This window comes from Stegodyphus dumicola, chromosome 4 (genome assembly GCF_044657685.1).
Source record: "Stegodyphus dumicola isolate Sdum_Otavi_A_Nest chromosome 4, ASM4465768v1".
NCBI classification, from domain to species: domain Eukaryota; kingdom Metazoa; phylum Arthropoda; class Arachnida; order Araneae; family Eresidae; genus Stegodyphus; species Stegodyphus dumicola.
This window is the reverse complement of record NC_140771.1, coordinates 1,786,643-1,805,714: the sequence shown is the minus strand read 5'-3', so window position 1 is coordinate 1,805,714 and position 19,072 is coordinate 1,786,643. Positions and strand designations below refer to the sequence as shown.

At 36.2% G+C, this 19,072-nt stretch overlaps 1 protein-coding gene across 5 annotated transcripts in view; it reads left to right on the top strand.

Annotated features, from left to right (window-relative positions):
- LOC118202925 (zinc finger MIZ domain-containing protein 1-like) overlaps positions 1-19,072 on the top strand; it is a 1,176,934-nt gene that overhangs the window by 396,196 nt on the left and 761,666 nt on the right. For all 5 annotated transcript variants that reach the window (XM_085814453.1, XM_085814451.1, XM_085814450.1 and 2 more), the window contains one exon: positions 18,564-18,675. The gene's annotated coding sequence lies outside the window, so the exon portion shown is untranslated. The remainder of the gene's footprint in view (positions 1-18,563; positions 18,676-19,072) is intronic.

Below are 19,072 nucleotides of genomic sequence, written 5' to 3'. Positions count from 1 at the left end.
TCTTCGTACGACTTTAATCAGCCGAGATATTGATTAAAAACTGTAATTTTTTGCAGTCATTTTTGAGTAACAACAGTCTGGCGCGCTGAAGATAAAAATCTGCTTTATTTTGAAAAGTGTTGCCACTTCTCTCTCTTTCAAATCGTATGAAATAGTATAAAGATGTTAAATATGAAATATGAAATAATAATAAAGCATTGCCAAACATTAAATATATTATTATTATAGAAGGTCATATTCTGACGTTGAAGAAAGCAAGGCGATTGCATGTGACGTCATTGTATGTCGAACATGGACCTTATTAGAAATAGACCAACGCAAATGGCTATTTTCCCTCCTCTGACGCATTCCGGCTGTCACCTTGACCACGTACGGAGGAGTAGGGACGACTTGCAGAAACTTACAACTGTTGGCTATTGCCGTGTGTATAATTGTCAAGAAAAAGTTGGTTGTAGCGCCTCATTTCACAAATTAGAATTTTTATATATTTTTATTTTTGAAACTGAGATTGATTTTTAAAAATTTAGCGTATTTATCAAGCATAATTAGCGTTCCAAATAATTATAAAGCTATTGCATGCTTTCAGGGCTGGATATTTTTTTAGCTTTTCGTATGCTGTAAGGAAATTTGAAACGACTTCTTTTAGAAAATAATATTTTAAATCTGAACTAATAGAAAATTTTAAACAAAGAATTTTCTCTTGTAATTTTAATCCTTTTTATTGGTGTAAATAAGTAAAAAATACTAAAATACCTAAAAAGGAATTTTTGAATGTTTTTGCTTAAAATTCTAAGTTGAGCTGCTTTTTTAAGATTATAGATGAATATTATAGTATATTTCTTTATAAACGAGTTTTATTTCAATTATATTTCACAATACATCATAGTGATAAACACTTAATAATTTTTATACATTTATTGTAATGTTAAAATTATAAACTGTAATAATACATTCTGCTATCATTTTATAGCGATTATTTTTTTTAATTTAATTCTAGTTTTGCATACAATTTTTTCATTTAATGTGAATTTAATTTATTAGCCCAAAGGCATTTAATGTGAATTTAATTTATTAGCTCAAAGGGGCGGTAATCTACATGAATACATGTACATTACTTGCACTGGGGAAAAATGACAGTATCTAGAGCCATCAAATTTTGAATAACGTAATCCTCCACCCGAACAGCCGAGTTTGTTTTAATCCATTTCATATTTTGTAAAACTTTAACGAATTTTTGATTAAGAAACTCAACGAGTTCAAAGCGAGCAACGGCAACTCTCTACGGAAAATAACATTTTTATCTCCAGCGCGAAAATTCTTAAGATATGCTGTTTTCAAATATTTTGTGATACTGCTGTTGAATTGAATTTTGTGTGGTTTATGTGAGAAGAACACGATATTCAATAAATATAGGCAACACACAAAGGGTTATAAAACGTCCCTTTGAGCGTATCATAAAAATCTAAGTGCTTCCAGATTTTCTTTATTAATTTTCATTACACTAAGAAAAGTTTATGCTTCGAATTTTATGAATTATTAAAATAAATAATCATCTTATTATGTTAATAATGAATGATATATGATCAAATAAATGATCGTCTTGTAATGTTATAATAATTTTAAAAACCACTGTCTGAAAATGCTCATGAAATTTAAATATATATATCAAATCTTCTTTAATTTTGCTTTATTTGTTTCAAAGCTTAATGTACTATTATTCTTATTTAATTTTACTTTATTTGTACCCAAAAGTAAATTCATAAATTTTGTGTTTAGATTTTTTACTGTACGCGTGAAAAGAATGCGAAAAATGCAGTAAAAAGTGCTTTAAAGAGATATATTAAGTCTTATTTGCAAAAACTGTGACTTTCATAATCTCATACAATGTATCACATTTAATAATTAAAAACAATTATTTGATTTCCAATCAGATCGTCCCTACTCTTTCTTGCGAATATGTGGGTGACGGGCGCCCCGCCCACTGGGTTAGTCTATATCTTATAAGGTCCATGATGTCGAAAATGTTTCGTTAATATCAGCGTTTTAAATAAATAGCCTGATTTCATTCATATTGAAATGCTTTTTTTTTTGCATTTTCTTTTCAGGTGCATATAGAATTTACAAATTTTGCTTTGGCCGCAGCCCGCTCATCTTGGCTGGCTTGCCCGCTAGTATATATTATATAGAAATTCTGAAACAATATATGTAGAATAAATCATCAAAAATTACTTTCCTGTAACCCTTACAGATGCTTATTTGAGCGTTGGTATGCACTTACGTAATTACCCAATGATTCCGCTTTTAAATGTTTCACTGCGGATCAAAACTTCCCTTGGAACAGTTTTCTTTTCAGTTCTGCAAGCGTGAACGTAACATTTGAATGCAAGGCATCAGTATTCGGAATTCATTTATTATATCTGAAGCAGGGCTAAATTAAACATGCCTTAAATATACCGAAAAACTCTCACTCTACTCCTCAACCAATTAGCCCTGTCCTCATCGCACGCAGAATAAAGAAAAGGAGAAAGGAAATAGTATTTTGGGGAGTCTGAAAATAAAACTACCGTCATTAAGTCAGTCGGTTCTTATTAATTGGGAAGGATAAGATCGAAATTCTGAGAGAATGAGGAGGAAAACATCCAAGACGGAGATTCTGGAAGAAAGTGAAACCGAGCTTGAGTCTTCTATGCTTATTAATTGGCTCAGCTCTTTTGGGTTTCGTTTGTTGCTAATGCCACTAATGATAATGGCCCTTAATGTCGTTTCATGGTTAACTCCGAGTGATAATTTTGGATTAACTCGTGTGCTGCTAGCTTCTAAGACAGCCGAAACCAGATTTATGTAAATTATCCGGAGAGTCGCTATATGCATTTGAACAACACTAGTACGAACTGCACGGACAATCTGTTATTTCAAGCATTTAGATAGATGTATGGATCTCATGGAGGTTTTTCTGATTTTAAAAAAGGCCATGACTTCCGTGTGCGAAATTTTAAATTATACTCATTTTTTTTTTTTTTTTTCATTTCGTTTAAACTTATTTTCTCGAATCTCACTAGAAATGTATTTCTCATTCAATTTATCCAGCTCTCGCTTCGCGGCTAGGCTAAAAATACATAAAAGCTCAAAATATTTTCATTAATAATGGAAAGGTGTAGAAAAACATAAAACTCAAATGCAGTTAAAACAATTAAAAACGCAATTTTTACAGTTAAAATTGCAGTTTCTACGCAAAAACAAGCAATTCGGCCAGCAGGTAAGATGTTGATGTATTTAATTACGGCAAAGCACACTAGGGCTATCTGCCTAAGGGGAGGGATGCCTTCGTGGAGGACTTTCTAAGGACAACTGGCTCGTATACACGTTACACATGGGGAAAACCACGAAAACACCCATGCAGCCAGCCCGTTCGCGGGATTCGAACCTCGGACCGAACTACCAGTGTTCACCGACTTTACCGCTCGGCCGCTGGTGGGCCTACCAGCAGGTAAGAAAGCAGATTTTTTCGGTGCACAGAACTAAAAGTTTCGTTTTTTTGCCCCACTCGTAAAAAAAAAAAGACACTCAAGAGGCAGAAAGACTTAATTCACTATTCTGCTAAGTTTCAAATGTAAACAGATATGGCTGCTATGGTGAAAAAAAAGGTTAGCCGCACTTAAACAACTTAAATTTTTGACGGTTCTACAACTATTGCATGCAGATTAACTAAAAACATAAAATCCATGACCGGCAGATGAGAACAATATAATTCAATCATTTTTATAGCAGGAAATGTCCAATTTACCAACATATGAGAATAAGCAATTCTAAAGATATGCTGGTTTTACGTATTTTTAGCTCCAAATGGTCTCGAAGCGTGTATGTATGTATAAATGAAAAAAGCTCCCATTTCGGCTTAATATAAAGTCTGAAAGCTTTTATTTTATTTCCGTTTATTTTATTTGTTTTAATGTGTGTGTGTATATATGATTTTCGTAATCTTTCGGGCGTTGCCAGATTAAGGAAATCTTTCTTCCCAAATATGCTCGGTACTCGTCAGTGGTAAATTTGTAATGCGAGTTGATTCGTTTGTGCCGATTGCGGTGCGTAACTGTAATGCGAGCTGACCTCCTTGTTGACCATCAATAGGTTAATAGCTCTCGTTTTTTTTTTTTTTTTTTTTTCCAGCTTATTTATTGTTAATGTAATAGAATTTTAACTATCATTACTTAACTGGTACTGTGTTTAACTATCATTACTAACTGGTATCTGGCTTATGGTATCTTTTCTGTAGGCTTTATGTAAAGCGGCTTGTAAGCAATGCAAGCGGAGACGTTTTATTCTTTGTTTATTGTATCTATAGTAACTGTTAAAAATGCAGTAATAGTAACAAAAAAAAAAAAAAAAAAATATTATTCCTTTCCACGCGCAAAACAAACTGGTGAGGTCCTCAGACACAAAAGGAAGAAAAAGATTAATAAAAATATCTTAAATCTTTGATATTTTATATTACGGTCAAAGGGGCATTTTTTTCATTTACACGTTTCGATAGCATTTGGGCAGACGCCCCTTTAGGCTAAAAATATTTGAAAACAACACATCTTTAAGATTTACCGACAGTCTCGCCTGAGATATAGTCCCTCCCCTTAGACAGTTTCGCGCGCTGGAGACAATTTATTTATTTATTTATTTATTTGGTCTTCCGTATAGTGTTGCCATTGCTCGCTTTGAAATCGTTGAATTTGTTAATCAAAAATTCGTCAAAGTTTTACAAAATATGAAATAGACAATAAAACTAGTTCGAAATTCCAAATTCGGGCTTCCAGGTGTTCATATTCGGGTGGAGGAATACGTTATTCAGAATTTGATGGCTCTAGGTATAGTTGTTTTTTCACGTGAAAAATATATAAGCTTCATGCAGATTCTTCATTATTTAATTTATTTCAATATAATACAGGGCTCTAATATTGGGTGGCAACAAATTGAAAAGTGGTACAAGGGTTTTAGTGATTCAACGCAAAATACCGTTTCGAAACTAATAGCCTTCTGGACTAACGTCCGCTTGGGCTGAAAATAACTGGTTACAATTAGTCTGTGTACTGTAAACCAGAAAGAACACAGAGGGGAAGGAAAAATATTCATTAAAGATAACTGATTGCAACTGGTCTGTGTACTGTAAGATAAAACTGCCTTGCTTAGAATATGATGTAATGTTTATCATATTTGTTTAGTCTGTTTTAAATAAAAGAGAACTTATTATGTTTAAGGAATAACTTATGGAATGAAAAAAGGATAATAAAGTATTATTCAGCATTTAATTGCTTGTATGTTAAAATGTATAAGCTGCATATCTGACAAGCAGTTTACTCTAGTATATGCGATGTGTGCATTCATTTAATTTTAATAACTTCTTAAAAATATGTATTGTATTACCTAATCGTTTCGTAGGATTCAAATCAGCCAAAAACACTTAAAAATATACAAGTATTAAATTAAGAAAAAAAAAAGTAACCAAAATAACTGGAGTTTTAGATACTTGGGTTATGGATAACAGATGATTTATTGTAATTAATATTAGGGGGACCAAAAAAATTCTTGAATTTTCAGCATGGTCCTAATTAGCTTGTCTTTCGACGTTTAACTATTCACTCTCGATACGTTTTTGAATTTTCTAAATGGCATGTCTTAAATTTTCAATGACTTTTGCCTCTCTCTTTCTGTCGTAGAATAATATTTAAGCGAGAAGAAAATTTGACAAAAAACATCACCGCGATTTTCATCCCAACTCCTCTTGTTTTAGACCTGTTGTAAGTATAAATAGCTATCTTAAAAATAATTGTTACGAATTTTCTGTTTAGACAGCTATTTTAGTAGAATTATAATCAAAATTTTTATATTTTCCACGTGCCATGCAGCGCGAGACAAATTTTAAGAGAGAGCTGTGCCGGAAAAGTAAGAAAACAGGGGCACGTGCATTTAACATTGAGTAAATGGACATCTCGGTACTTTGCATTGAAATTGAATAAATGTAACTGTAACCGTAATTACATCCTCTTATTGCTTTCCAGAAATCTCGAGAAGCAGAAAGTACTAGAAATTTCTCGCGACCGGTTGAAAATTATAAAAGGCCGGAGAGCATCTCACTTCAGTTGCTTAGGTACTGTTTTTACGAGTTGTAGTTCCGTGTAAACTGATATAAATCGGAGTTAGCTTTCTCTTTCGATACACTTTGCGATGCGTTATATTTTAACGTTTCTATGAGTTTAAAGTGTAACTACTGATTATATTGCGTGTTATTGTGAACACTTGTACGGATACCTCTGAGGAAAATTCCAGAGTTATGATATACTTCTTTTGATAAGAATACATTTTATTAATCGGAATTGTGCATTCTATCTCTTACTAGCCCGTACGCACGTGACGCTATGAACGTATTTCTTCTGAAGTTATCGCTGCTTAGCTGTTAAGATGTACAATATCAAAAATTTATTCCAATTTTACTTTTGCTTTTATTTTATTGCCTAAAGTTCCTCAATTCAAAAGGAACTTTCATTAATAATATTCTTTTCCCATTATTTATTGAATTCTAATTTAACTACGGTGCTTCATTAATTACAAGAGTCTAATCGCTATTTTATAATTAATGCATCTGTGGTATTTGACAGCATATGCGGCTCAGCAGTACCATTCATTTATTGAGTGATGAGGGATTAATAGAATTCAAACAAATTTTCTTCAAAAATTAAAATTATTGAGTACGGAAGAATATTTGGAATATTTAATATGTCGAAGGGGGCACTGTCTGACGTTTTATTTCTGACTATGGAAATTAGGATTATCAGTCAGGGTTACTAATAATTTGTAGACGTTTTTTACTTCCTTGTACGAAGTAAAAAGGAAGTATTGTAATCGCGAAAAGTTTCAGGCAGCATATTTCAACGAAAATATCCATTCTGACCGCTATCGAATGCAATTGAACGATGTTTTTGCGTGATATCTGTACGTAAGGACAGAATAAAAGACTCTTTTCCTCCAAAAAAATTATAAAACTGCTTTCAAATGAATTCTGAAGAGAATTATTCGTGGCGTCTGAACGAACATACGTTCGTAGCTCACATAACTCAAAAACGAGTAGCCCCAGAACGTTGACATTTTGTATAGAGGACTGCTATAACATGTAGATGTGCTCCGCATATTTTGGTTGCAATCGGCCGCGCCAAAATGTATATAAATATATTTATATATATATCCACTCTGTTACCCGGCTTAGTGATCTCAGTTTCTTTGCTCTTATATGTTTGTAAATTGCACATTTTTTGCCTTAAAAATGATTGAATTATGTTGCTCTTATCTTCCGGTTAAGGTTTTTATGCCTTTAGTAAATCTGTATTCAATATTTTTAGAATTATCGACAATTTTAAAGTTGTTTAAGTGCGCTAAGACTTTTTTTTTTTTTAAATTTTTTTTTATGGCGGCCATTGATTATTTACATTTGAAACAGCAGACTAGTGAATTTGTTGCCAATCTAGAGAAACGTAGCTTCGCAACAATAAAGATAACGCCTTCCTTTATTATTGCCAATTAAATCATGCTTAATCCTTTCTGTAATTTTTTCGAGGAAATAAGTGTTTAAGATTTATTTCGTAATTTTTAATATAGGTATTTTGAGTTTTTATGTATTTTTGCCTTGTCGCGAAGTGAGAACTGAATTCATTGAATAAGAAATACTCAATCGTCTGTGAAAAACTGTTTCTTTTTTGTTTTGTTTGCTTATTTTCTTTTATACATCGTTCTAATGGTATTATAGTATTTGAATAGAACAAGTGGCAACGATTACATAATTTTTGAAATGATATAAATTTTGTGCATTCTGAGTTTTAATACGAACGAAATATAATACTGTTAAGTGAACCTAGCGCCAGAGTGTCGCTATGGTAAACAAATAGAGTGAAGTTTAAAGAATGCATTTATTCTATTGTGGTTTATGCGCTGTCGGCGAAGTAGATTTAATTCAATCCAATAAGTTTAAATGAAATGCAAGAAAAAAGGAGAATAATTTAATATTCCGTACAAGGAAGTCATGTGGTGTACACATCAGATTTTTATTCTGTGCATTTGTTAAAAGGTTTTAAATTATAGGAAAATGCCTTTTGCCATTGTCAGTAACATAGTAAAAGTTTTAGTTCACCCCTCCCACACACACATATTATCTTTAAAAACACTTCAAAATGCATTTTTATGACATCTATGCCTTCAAAACGTCACTTAATTCAGGATTATTCATAATTCCGTAAAACATTTTTTAAATTCCTAACAAAAACGATAAAAACACTGTTTAACTAATACCAAATTTTGTTTCTCTGATATTAGAAGAAAATTTAGAAGTATAGCTTCAAAAAGTCACGTAATTGAGGATTATTCATAATTCCCTGAAACATTTTTTTAATTCCTTACAAAAACAACAAAAACACTGTGTAACTAATACAAATTTTGTTTCTCTAACATTAGAGGAAAATTTACAAGTTCCTTTTTACATGTATTTCAAAAATGCTCAATTAATTTACCTTTGCTTGTACGGCGATATCTATGCGATAATCAGTTTTATTCCACACTCAAGACCACCACCAGCTGAGCGGATAAAATCGCTAACATTTTTATGTATGCATTTCAACACGAACGTAAAACTCACTGACCTATATTTTATATATGTGGCTGCGACTAAGGCTCCGTTCAGACAGTGGTATAAATGTTACATGGTCATATAAAATGCGAGAGTTCTGTTCACATTTGCGAAGCAGGGTTTAAACCGTAGCCAATTAGAGAAATTAAATTTAGGCATGCGTAGATGTGTCTACAGCTTTCCCGCTCAATAGGTTTCACGCGTTTGCTCTGATTGGTCCACTCTTATACCAAGTTGGCATAAGAATTTTATACCCAACTTTTGTGACGTAGCAAGCTCTGGTTACCTAACAATAAAGCTCGACTTAAACCAGTTATTATACCACATCTATAAATATATCACATCTGTGCCAGTTATTATACAACGGAGTGTAAAATGCAACTGCACAAAGGAGGTACAGAAAACGATTCTCGAACACACTTTTGAGTAGCTGCTGCGTTTTCGTCCGTAGCTCCATGGACAAATTACATATTGGCGAGCTCCGGATTCATGGAGGAATAGATCTGTTCGAAATTCAACTTTTAGATACCGCTTGAAGTACCCTCTCCGGAATTCGAACCATGGATCGTCCACTAGATACTTAAATGCGCTAATCATTTAAACCGCGAGAGGGCGCATGAGGGAATAAGATAATTCGTTACAAAGTTAACGAATAAAATTGTTCTTTCGAAATGATTCTTCTCCTCAGGAACTATTTGCAAAACGGTGAATAATATTGCTACGAAAGCCCAGCTGCGGTAAATAGCTTTCCCGCAAGGCGGGTTTAGGGTTGTTAGAAAACGGCAAAAGAAAGCAGGGTTGCTATATTTGGCACAGAATCGTCCATTTGGCGACAAAATTAGCGATATGCCTTAGACGGATGGAGAACATTCTGGAACGAATTCTTACCGGTTTGGCCCAGAATGTTCTCGAAGGCCGGCCCAAAACTATATAAACACTGCCTGTACGCGGAGTAGTAGTGTACCAAGTGTATCGTCTAGTTTTATCTTTAGTGTTGTGTTCCGAGAGCGATCGATCGAGTCGGGAGCTGCACTTTAGTGTTTTGCCGTGAAGCTGTCTTCACCGTTATAGCCTGATAGCCTGAAGGCTGTACTGCTGTCTTCTGCAATACTGACGAATAAATTTTGTCCTGATTCTTCATCCAGTGTACCCTCAGGGGGCTCACTTTTGTGAGTACGGGTGTGGCAATCCCGAGGTACCCTAGCCCTTCAGGGGATCATCTTCTTGGTGAGACGGGTGTCACGATCCTGGAGCCCCAGTGATCTATCCTCTTTTCCGTCTCCTCTCCTCTTTGCTGGAACTTTTTCCCTTCTCTTCTCCCTCGTGGTTTCTCTCTACGGAGTTTGGGGCTCGTCACGAGAGACTGGAACAGACCTTGTCTCTAGTTCTCGAGTGGCGAGAAAACTGCCCACGTGTTTGCCGTGCGTGGAGACCCGTGTCGCTGGAAAGGAGGGTCCTGGTAGTTGAGGGGCGAGGTACTGTCCCCAACACACTACTTTGGCCTCTGCTTCAGCTAAACGGGAGGCACCTTAGTCGTCCTCACGGGTGTCAATCGGCTGGTCACTAGTCCTTGTGTCAGTGGCTTGGGGTCAAGCTCTCGGGAGTACCTGCTTTCGGGAAAGCCGACTGTGGGGCTTCAGTTTGCGTATAGGTCCGGCTAGCCCTAACACAGGAATCTGTGTTCCCTTGTTGGGCTCCGTGGTGGGCTGGGCCGTCGGACCCGAATTTTTTCTCTTTCAATTATGGCTTCTCTATTTATTCTAAAAAAACCTGACTCAAAAGACACCAACCAAGATATTGAAATTGTTGATAAATCAATTAACAAGAAGACCCGTACCGATGAAAATGACAAAAGTACTGAAATCATTGACAAATCCAGTACCAAGAAGATCCGAACCGATGCAAATACCAAAGAGTCTACTGATTGTCCGCGCTTCCTTGTTATCTCTAGTCCTTCTGGTGAACTGCAAAAGATGTCTCCTTTTCTGGTAAACAAATATATACATTCATGTATAGGTGAGCCAAGGTACATAAAGCGTCTCCGGTCAGGAGACCTGCTTATTGATACCATGTCGGCCACCCAGTCTGCTTCTCTTTCCGGACAAACCAAATTTGGAGAAATATCTATAACTGTGTCAGCGCACAAAACACTTAATTTTTGTAGAGGTGTGATCTCGGAGATCGACCTTCTGTGTGTTTCAGAAGAAGAGTTCGTCTCCGAGTTAGCTGACCAAAATGTCTGTGGTGCTAGGCGGATCAAGATGCGAAAGGAAGGTAAGTTGATCGATACAAAACACGTGATCCTTACCTTCAACACGCCTGATCTGCCTAAGAATGTTAAGGCCGGATATCTAAATCTTCCTGTAAGACCTTATATTCCTAACCCTATGCGATGTTTCCAGTGCCAGCGTTTCGGCCATTCTAAGATGACTTGTCGTGGCAGCCTCACATGCGCCCGATGCTCACAGATTGGCCACGATTCCGAAAATTGTACCGCTGCGCCTTCGTGTATAAATTGCAAGGGTCAGCACCCAGCATTTTCACGCCTGTGCCCAAAATGGAAATCCGAAAAAGAAGTACAGACTCTTAAAGTTACCAGGAACATCTCGTATGCTGAAGCCAGAAAACTAGTTCAAAGCACACAGCTCCAATCAAACAAATCTTATGCCAGTGCAGTTAAAACAACACGTAGCATTGCCACCCAAACATCAATAGGCACGCAGACTAAACCAAATAAAACCCAACCGACTACATCCACCAAGAAAACAGAAAAGTCAACACATTTAATACAAAATAAAGAAACAGTCATTCAAAGTAAACCCAAAATTGCCACTAAAAATGTATCAAATAAAAATAGAAGTTCCAGCAATAGCTCTTTTGACGAAATGATTTCTGAATCTGCGGATTCAGACACTATGGAAATAGAGGAGGGTCTAGAATTTCCCAGGCATCTACTTCCACGAAAAACCAAACAAGAGCACAGAAAGAACAAAAACCAGACATAATGGCCACCCTCGTCTCGTGGAACTGTCGCGGTTTCCACCGAAATTTGCTCGACATCAAAGCCATAATTAATGCTTATCGTCCTGTATGCTTCGCAGTACAGGAAACAAATCTAAAACCAGAACAACAGGCAAAACTTCGGAGGTTTTCCTTCGTCAGGAAAGATAACCTTGCAGGTGAGCGTGCCAGTGGAGGTGTAGGTCTCCTCACCTCACTGGATTATCCCTCAAATGTGCTTTCTTTGACGACATCCCTCCAAGTTGTCGCTACTCAAACAAATTTTGATATTGTTGTTACAGTCGTTTCTCTGTATTTGCCTCCAAATGAGCATATTGTTCAGCAAGATTTAAATGGTCTACTAGAGCAGCTGCCTGAGCCTTTCATCATAATAGGAGATTTTAACGGCCATAGTCCGCTCTGGGGTAGTAAAGATACAAATTGCCGAGGAAGACAAATTGAGCAGATGATCGAAGATCATAGCCTTTGTCTCCTGAATAATGGGCAGGATACTTACTTCCATGAGCCTTCAAGGACATTCCATGCTCTCGACCTTGCCATCTGTTCACCGTCTCTGTTGCCATTTTGCACTTTTAGTGTCGGAAATGACCTGTACAACAGCGATCATTATCCCATTTTTGTATCTCTTGCACGAAGAGGAGCAAACCCCATGTCGAGACTCCCTCGGTTTATACTGGACAGGGCAGACTGGGAACTCTTCTCTTCCTCCGCAGAGCTCACAGAGGAAATGGTAGAAGATGTGCATATCGATGACGCTGTGGAAGCTGTTACTAATACTATTATTCAGGCAGCTATGCTTTCGATTCCTAGAACATCAGGAAAAATACTAAAATATTCGAAACCGTGGTGGAATCGCGACTGTCATGAAGCACTGAAAAAACAGAAAAAAGCATGGGGTATTTTCCGTAGATATCCTACTCTGCGAAACCTCATAGCATTTAAAAGAGCCAAAGCAAATGCACGAAAAGTAAGAAGGCAGAGCCAGAGGGATTCCTGGATTTCATATGTGTCGTCAATAACATCCTCCACGCCTAGTAAGCGGGTTTGGGAAAGAGTTCGAAAAGCATGCGGCATGTATAAAGACCACTCACTTTCCTTTTTGGAAAAAGATGGCCGAGTGATTAGCTCCATAGAAGAAATTGCGAATACTATTGGTGAGACATTTGCTGCCGTTTCTTCCAGCAGAAACTATACACCTGCATTTCTCTCTATGAAGCAGCACTCTGAAATAAATCCCATCGCATTCAACTCTTCCAAATCTGAGCCTTACAATAGAGCATTTACTATGGTGGAATTAAAGAGAGCTTTATTGCAGACACATAGGTCTTCTCCGGGTCTTGATGGCGTGAATTACGAAATGCTAAAGCATCTGTCCTATAAGTCACTGAATGCCCTTCTCACTCTTTACAATAGGGTGTGGAAGGAGCGTACCTTTCCCAGTGCATGGAGGAGAGCTGTTGTCATTCCTATTGTTAAGCCAGGGAAAGATCCAAGGAATCCCTCCAACTATCGGCCAATTGCCCTTACGAGTTGCCTCTGCAAACTGTTTGAAAAGATGGTAAACAGCCGCCTAGTCTACTTCTTGGAAAAATATAATATCATATCACCTTATCAAAGCGGTTTTCGAAAAGGGAGAACAACCGTAGATAACATGCTCCTCTTAGAGACATCCATTCGAAAAGCTTTTTTAAGAAAAAATCACCTTGTCTCAATTTTCTTCGATATAGAGAAAGCTTATGATAAGGCATGGAGATACGGTATACTTCGCGATCTTCACGAGAGTGGCTTGCGCGGCAACCTACCAATTTTCATTCAGAATTTCCTAAAATCTAGAACTTTTCAAGTACGAATTGGCTCTGTTTTGTCAGATGTTTTTGAACAGGAAGAGGGTGTGCCTCAAGGCTGTGTGCTTAGTGTAACCCTGTTTAGTTTAAAAATAAACTCAGTATTAAAAGAACTTCCTTCCACCATCTTGGGATCTCTATATGTTGATGATCTGCAGATTAGCTGTCGAGGGGCAGACATGAGATACGTAGAGAGGCAGTTGCAGATAGCTCTGAATAAGATCCAAGAATGGTCAAACAAACAGGGATTTACTTTTTCCAAACAAAAAACTGTGTGCGTGCACTTTTGTAGGAAGCGAGGTCTCCATCCTGAACCTGAGTTATATCTCAATGGTTCAATTATTCCAGTTGCGCCCGAAGTAAAATTTTTAGGAGTGACGTTCGACCAGAAATTGACTTTCCTTCCTCATGTTTTAAACCTGAGAAAGAAGTGTCTAAAAACACTAAATATTTTAAAAGTGTTGGCGAACACCTCCTGGGGTGCAGAGCGTTGCTCCATGCTTCGCATTTACAGAGCCCTTGTTCGCTCTAGACTGGACTATGGCTCAGTTGTTTACGGATCCGCTCGGTCATCAGTTTTGTTAAAACTCGATCCTGTTCACCATCAAGCTCTGCGGATTTGTTCAGGAGCTTTCAGAACTTCTCCTGTTCAGAGCCTGTATGTTGACTCTAACGAACCATCACTTTATCTGAGGCGTGAGCAATTGTCCATATTGCAATATTTTAATATTCTATCACAACCTGAACATCCCAATAAACTGTACCTACTTGATGATGTGTGTAACACTTTATTTGAAACACGTCCATCCTGTGTTCCTACCTTTCCTTTAAGAGTTCGCCCTATCACTGAGGAACTTTCCCTCTCTGATATGCGCCCCCAAGCAGTACAGAATTTTGAATTCCCACCTTGGGAAAATGCACGGATTCAGCTTCTTGATGTTTTCAAGCATCACGTCAAGGCAAGCACCAATGACATCATTTATAGACAACTCTTCGCTGAGCACAGGCACAAATATAGCAGTTATCTTCCAGTTTATACAGATGGTTCCAAGTCAAAAGATCATGTCGGGATGGCATTTGTAATTGAAGACCACATGGAGGGCAGACGCTTGCACCATGCCTCCTCTGTCTTAACATCTGAATTAACTGCAATATATTATTGTCTTTTATACATCTCTAGGCTCTGCCACAAAAAGTTTATAGTTTATACAGACTCCTATAGTGCACTGAAATCTTTAGAAGCTTTTACTAACACTCAAAACCCAGTAATAGTGGATGTTCTCAGGATACATATAAACCTAACGAGTCGTGGATATGAAATCCTGTACTGCTGGGTTCTCGGTCATGTGGGAATTAAAGGGAATGAGCTGGCAGATATCACAGCCAAATCTGCTGTTGAACTGTCCAGTCGCCTCATCCCTTTTGGAGACATCCGTTGTGTTGTGAAAAAGAAGATACGAAAAAAATGGCAGCAATTTTGGGATGTTCAGCGTCAAAACAAGTTAAGACATGTAAAGCCTAGAATTGAGCATTGGGATTTTGCTGGAAACCGTAAAGAAGAAGTTCTTTTGACTCGCCTCAGAATTGGTCACACAAGAGTGACACATGGCTACCTTTTAAAAGCAGAAAATGAGCCTGTCTGTTCAAATTGTAATGTTTGTCTATCTGTCCGTCATATTTTAATTGAGTGTCCATATTTTAATAATCTTCGTCAGAAGTATTTTAATAGCTGTGACATGCCTCTCGACTGTTTAATCGGAAGGGAGGTGAATTGTAATTTATTTTATTATTTAAAAGAGACTGGCTTTTATCACCTAATGTAATTTGTTTTGAAGATTGTGTCTTGAATTTTAAATGTGTGGTTTTAACTTGTTTTTATATGACTTCATCCTCTGGATTTGATACATTTGTCTACTTGTTTTTATTTATTGTATTTTTAATTTCATAAATTGTACTCACCCTATCTCGCGTTTGGCGCACTATAATCAACTTTGGTTTTGCGCCATAATCTCTCACTCACTCACTCACTCACTCTTCATCCAGTGTTGTCACCAAACACTCCAAATCCACGAACCGGTAGAAAGCACCAATATGTATAATTATAGTAATAATAATTAGTCCAGCAGAATGCTTTTATCGGTCTCTCATTCCCTGTACCCCGTTCACGCTTTATTTCTGCATACACATTCTATTACAAAATGTGCTTATTTCATACCCTTCTACCTGCCTTTGCATTTTTGACAGATATTTTTTAATTACCCTATGTAAGCAATGGCCTCAGTGACTAAATTTGCTTTAAAAAGGAAATGATCTACGACAGGGGTCTCTAAAAATTTTAGTCAGCGAGGCCATTTTGGCTCTTTCACGAAGCTTCTAGGGCCAGGATCCAGTTAATTCATCATGGCACGGCGATGCAATTATGATGAACAGCAAACACGTTTCTGAACGAGGCAGTGAGATTTTTGTGGTTTGATCTACACGCTATCATCTTACGATGTACCTTGTTTTTTTATACTTTCATGCAATCTAAAGTTTCATCTAAAGCGTAGTTATGCACCTCCCTTTTTGGTTCCAATCGGCTGCGTTAAACGTAAATGTATATCCACTATGTTATCCGGCTCGGTGAGCTCAGTTTTTTTAGTCTTATATATTGGTAATTTATGCATTTTTTGCTTTAAAAGTCACTGAATTATGTTCTTGCATTCCGGTTAAAGTTTTGATGACTTTAGTTAATCTGCATGCAATTAGTTGTAGAATTATCAACACTTTAAAAGTTGTTTAAGTGCTGCTAAGCCGAACGAAGCCGCGATTTTTTTACATTTTAAAGTCTTGTTTTATTTGAAGATGTTTTGAGTTTTCATGTATTTTTGCCTTGTCGCGAAGTGAGAACTGAATTTGAAGGGTAGCAAAAAATGTGTGTGATTTAATAGGACGTATGAGAAAGTCATATGTGTGTACATGAGATTTTTATATAGAGTGTTACTGTATTTCACTCATTGCTAATTTAGAAACGGTTGTATAAAGTATATATATTTAATAAAGGACGTGCGTTGATAGGCAACGCATTTCTAGATTGGCTGTTATAGTTAATGTGTATGTTATTTGTTAGTTTAAATTTTATTAAATTATTTTAAAGAAACCCTTATTATTAATGCTGCCAGATTCGCGCCTCGGGCCGTAGTTTGGAGACCCTGATGTACGATGTGCAAAAGAGTTTTGCAATGTACAAAACCAAACATTGTTGATTGTACTTAATTTCAGAATCTTTCATTCAATAAAGGATTTGAGGATTAAAAAAAAAAAGAAAGAAAGAAAGAAAAGAAGAAGTCCGTTAATGTCCTTTTGCGGTAGTGCTACTGGAAAAGCAATGGGTCGAGATTTGAGTTTTGCAATCGATAAAATTTCATTGACGTTTCGATGAAAATATTGTTTTCTAAATATTAATTTACAGCTAGTTTTTATAGGGTTAGTAATTTTGTTTCAGAATTACAAATTTTATCAGAATCGAAACACCCTCGAGTGTCAAGCTGTACCAAGAAGTAAAAATATTGTAATCATTTACATACAAGTATATGTATTTTCATTTCCATGCCGAAGAAACGTTCAGTGAACAAGCGAAAGAGACATATTTGCAATTATTTATCTTCAAGTTTCGTCCCGCGTGGAAAGTTTTCTGAAAATTTAAAAGTTTTCATAATTTAATTAGCCCAAAGAGGCATTAGTCCACAAGGGCTATTCGTCTTGAAACGGCATTTTGCGTCGAATCACTTAAATGTTATGTATCATTAAATCACTAATTCACTATATTATAAAATCACTAATTTACTATATTATAAAATCACTCAATCACTATATTAAAATAACTTAAATAATGAAATCTGCATGAATGTATGCATGTTTCTCGCACTGGGAAAAAACAACGGTACCTAGAGCCGTCAAATTTTGAATAACATAGTCCACCACCCTTGTATGGGCACCTGGAAATTCGAATTTGGAATATTTGCTGTATTGTCTATTTCATATTTTATAGAACTGTAACAAATATTTTATTAACAAACTCAACGGTTTCAAAGTGAACAGTGGCAACACTATACATGAAAAGAAACCCCCCCCCCGAAAAAAAAAAAAAAAAAAAAAAAAAAAACTCCAGTGCGCGAGACTGTCTATCGGAAATTCAAAAGATATGATGTTTTTAAATATTTTTATCCCAAATGCTGTCGAAACGTGTGTTTTCAGATTTTATTTTATTTTTAATTTAATTAAAAGTAAGTTGTATTTAGTAAACGAATTTTAGAAGTTTAGTTAAAATACTTTTTATTTTGCTGATAAAAATTTCCACATTATTAAACAAAAATCCGGAAAAAAGGTCTGGCCGGTCAACTATTTGAAATCGAACATTCGGCCAGAGTGTAATTTCTGTTTGAGACCACTGACTTGAGAAATGATTTAAGAGCTTATTTAAAAGAAGCCTAAATGTAAGAAACATGCGATCGTATCCGTGATCATTCATGATTAGTCAAAACCACGAAGAGTGACTTCTGTGCGTGCATGGATAAGTCGCTTATCTCGTACCAGACATGTAGTTAGATTAGGCATTTTTTGGGGGGGGGGGATCTTGGAGGCATCGTATCACGGTATACCATCTTGGCGGTAAGAACTTTTCATCTCGATATTAGGTCCTGAAGCCCACAATTGGCGGTTAATGACGTCGAATGTTTGTTTATATTTTAAGCTTTCTTTAACTGATGAGAACACGGAAGCAAATTTGCGGCATATTGAAGAAAATGGTTTTTATCTCTCGTTTCAATTTTCAGTTGAATAAAGGGCAACGACTGGCTAAATGCAGGGGGAGGGGATTTGGAGGTGTTTGATAGGATCTCATTCCCTTTTAATTGAGATCCTATAGCAAACAAGAATGCGTCATGCATCGACTTGCTATCGATGTTAGGTTGCACATGCATATTAATCTTTTGAAAGATTTTTTAAGATCTGATATTTTCTTCTTATCTTTTATACCCTTTTTTTTTTTTTTTTTTCAGGTTAAACCCCTGGCTTAGATCGAGGAAAATAAAAACCAAGCAGAGCTGAATTTTATCTCTGTTCGCTGAGTGGGAGGCCTGCTGCTGTCCAATCAGATAACAGAATGATATGGTAAGTGCACTCGTAAATAAAGAACCATGTCTTGAAAACAAAAGAAGAAAATAATCTTGAACGATTTAGCCAGCTTCAATCATACGACTGTGTATTTTAAACTAAGTTTATTTTTGTTATAAACTACCAATATTTTTATAGATAGTTCTCGATTAAAAGTGCAGGGAATTCTTTGCAGCTGAGGACTTCGGTACATACTCTTGGCTTCTCTGTTAAGATTGAATTCAAAAAATTTAACTTTAGCTTAATACTTTCAATATTTTCTTGTAATAATCACTTGGTTCGATCTCACAATCCATTTATTTATTGAAATGCGAATATCTTACGGTAAAAAGGCAAATGCTCCATCTCGAACTTCATCTGTTTTCAGTTTTTTGCTGTTTCCTATTTGTGATTG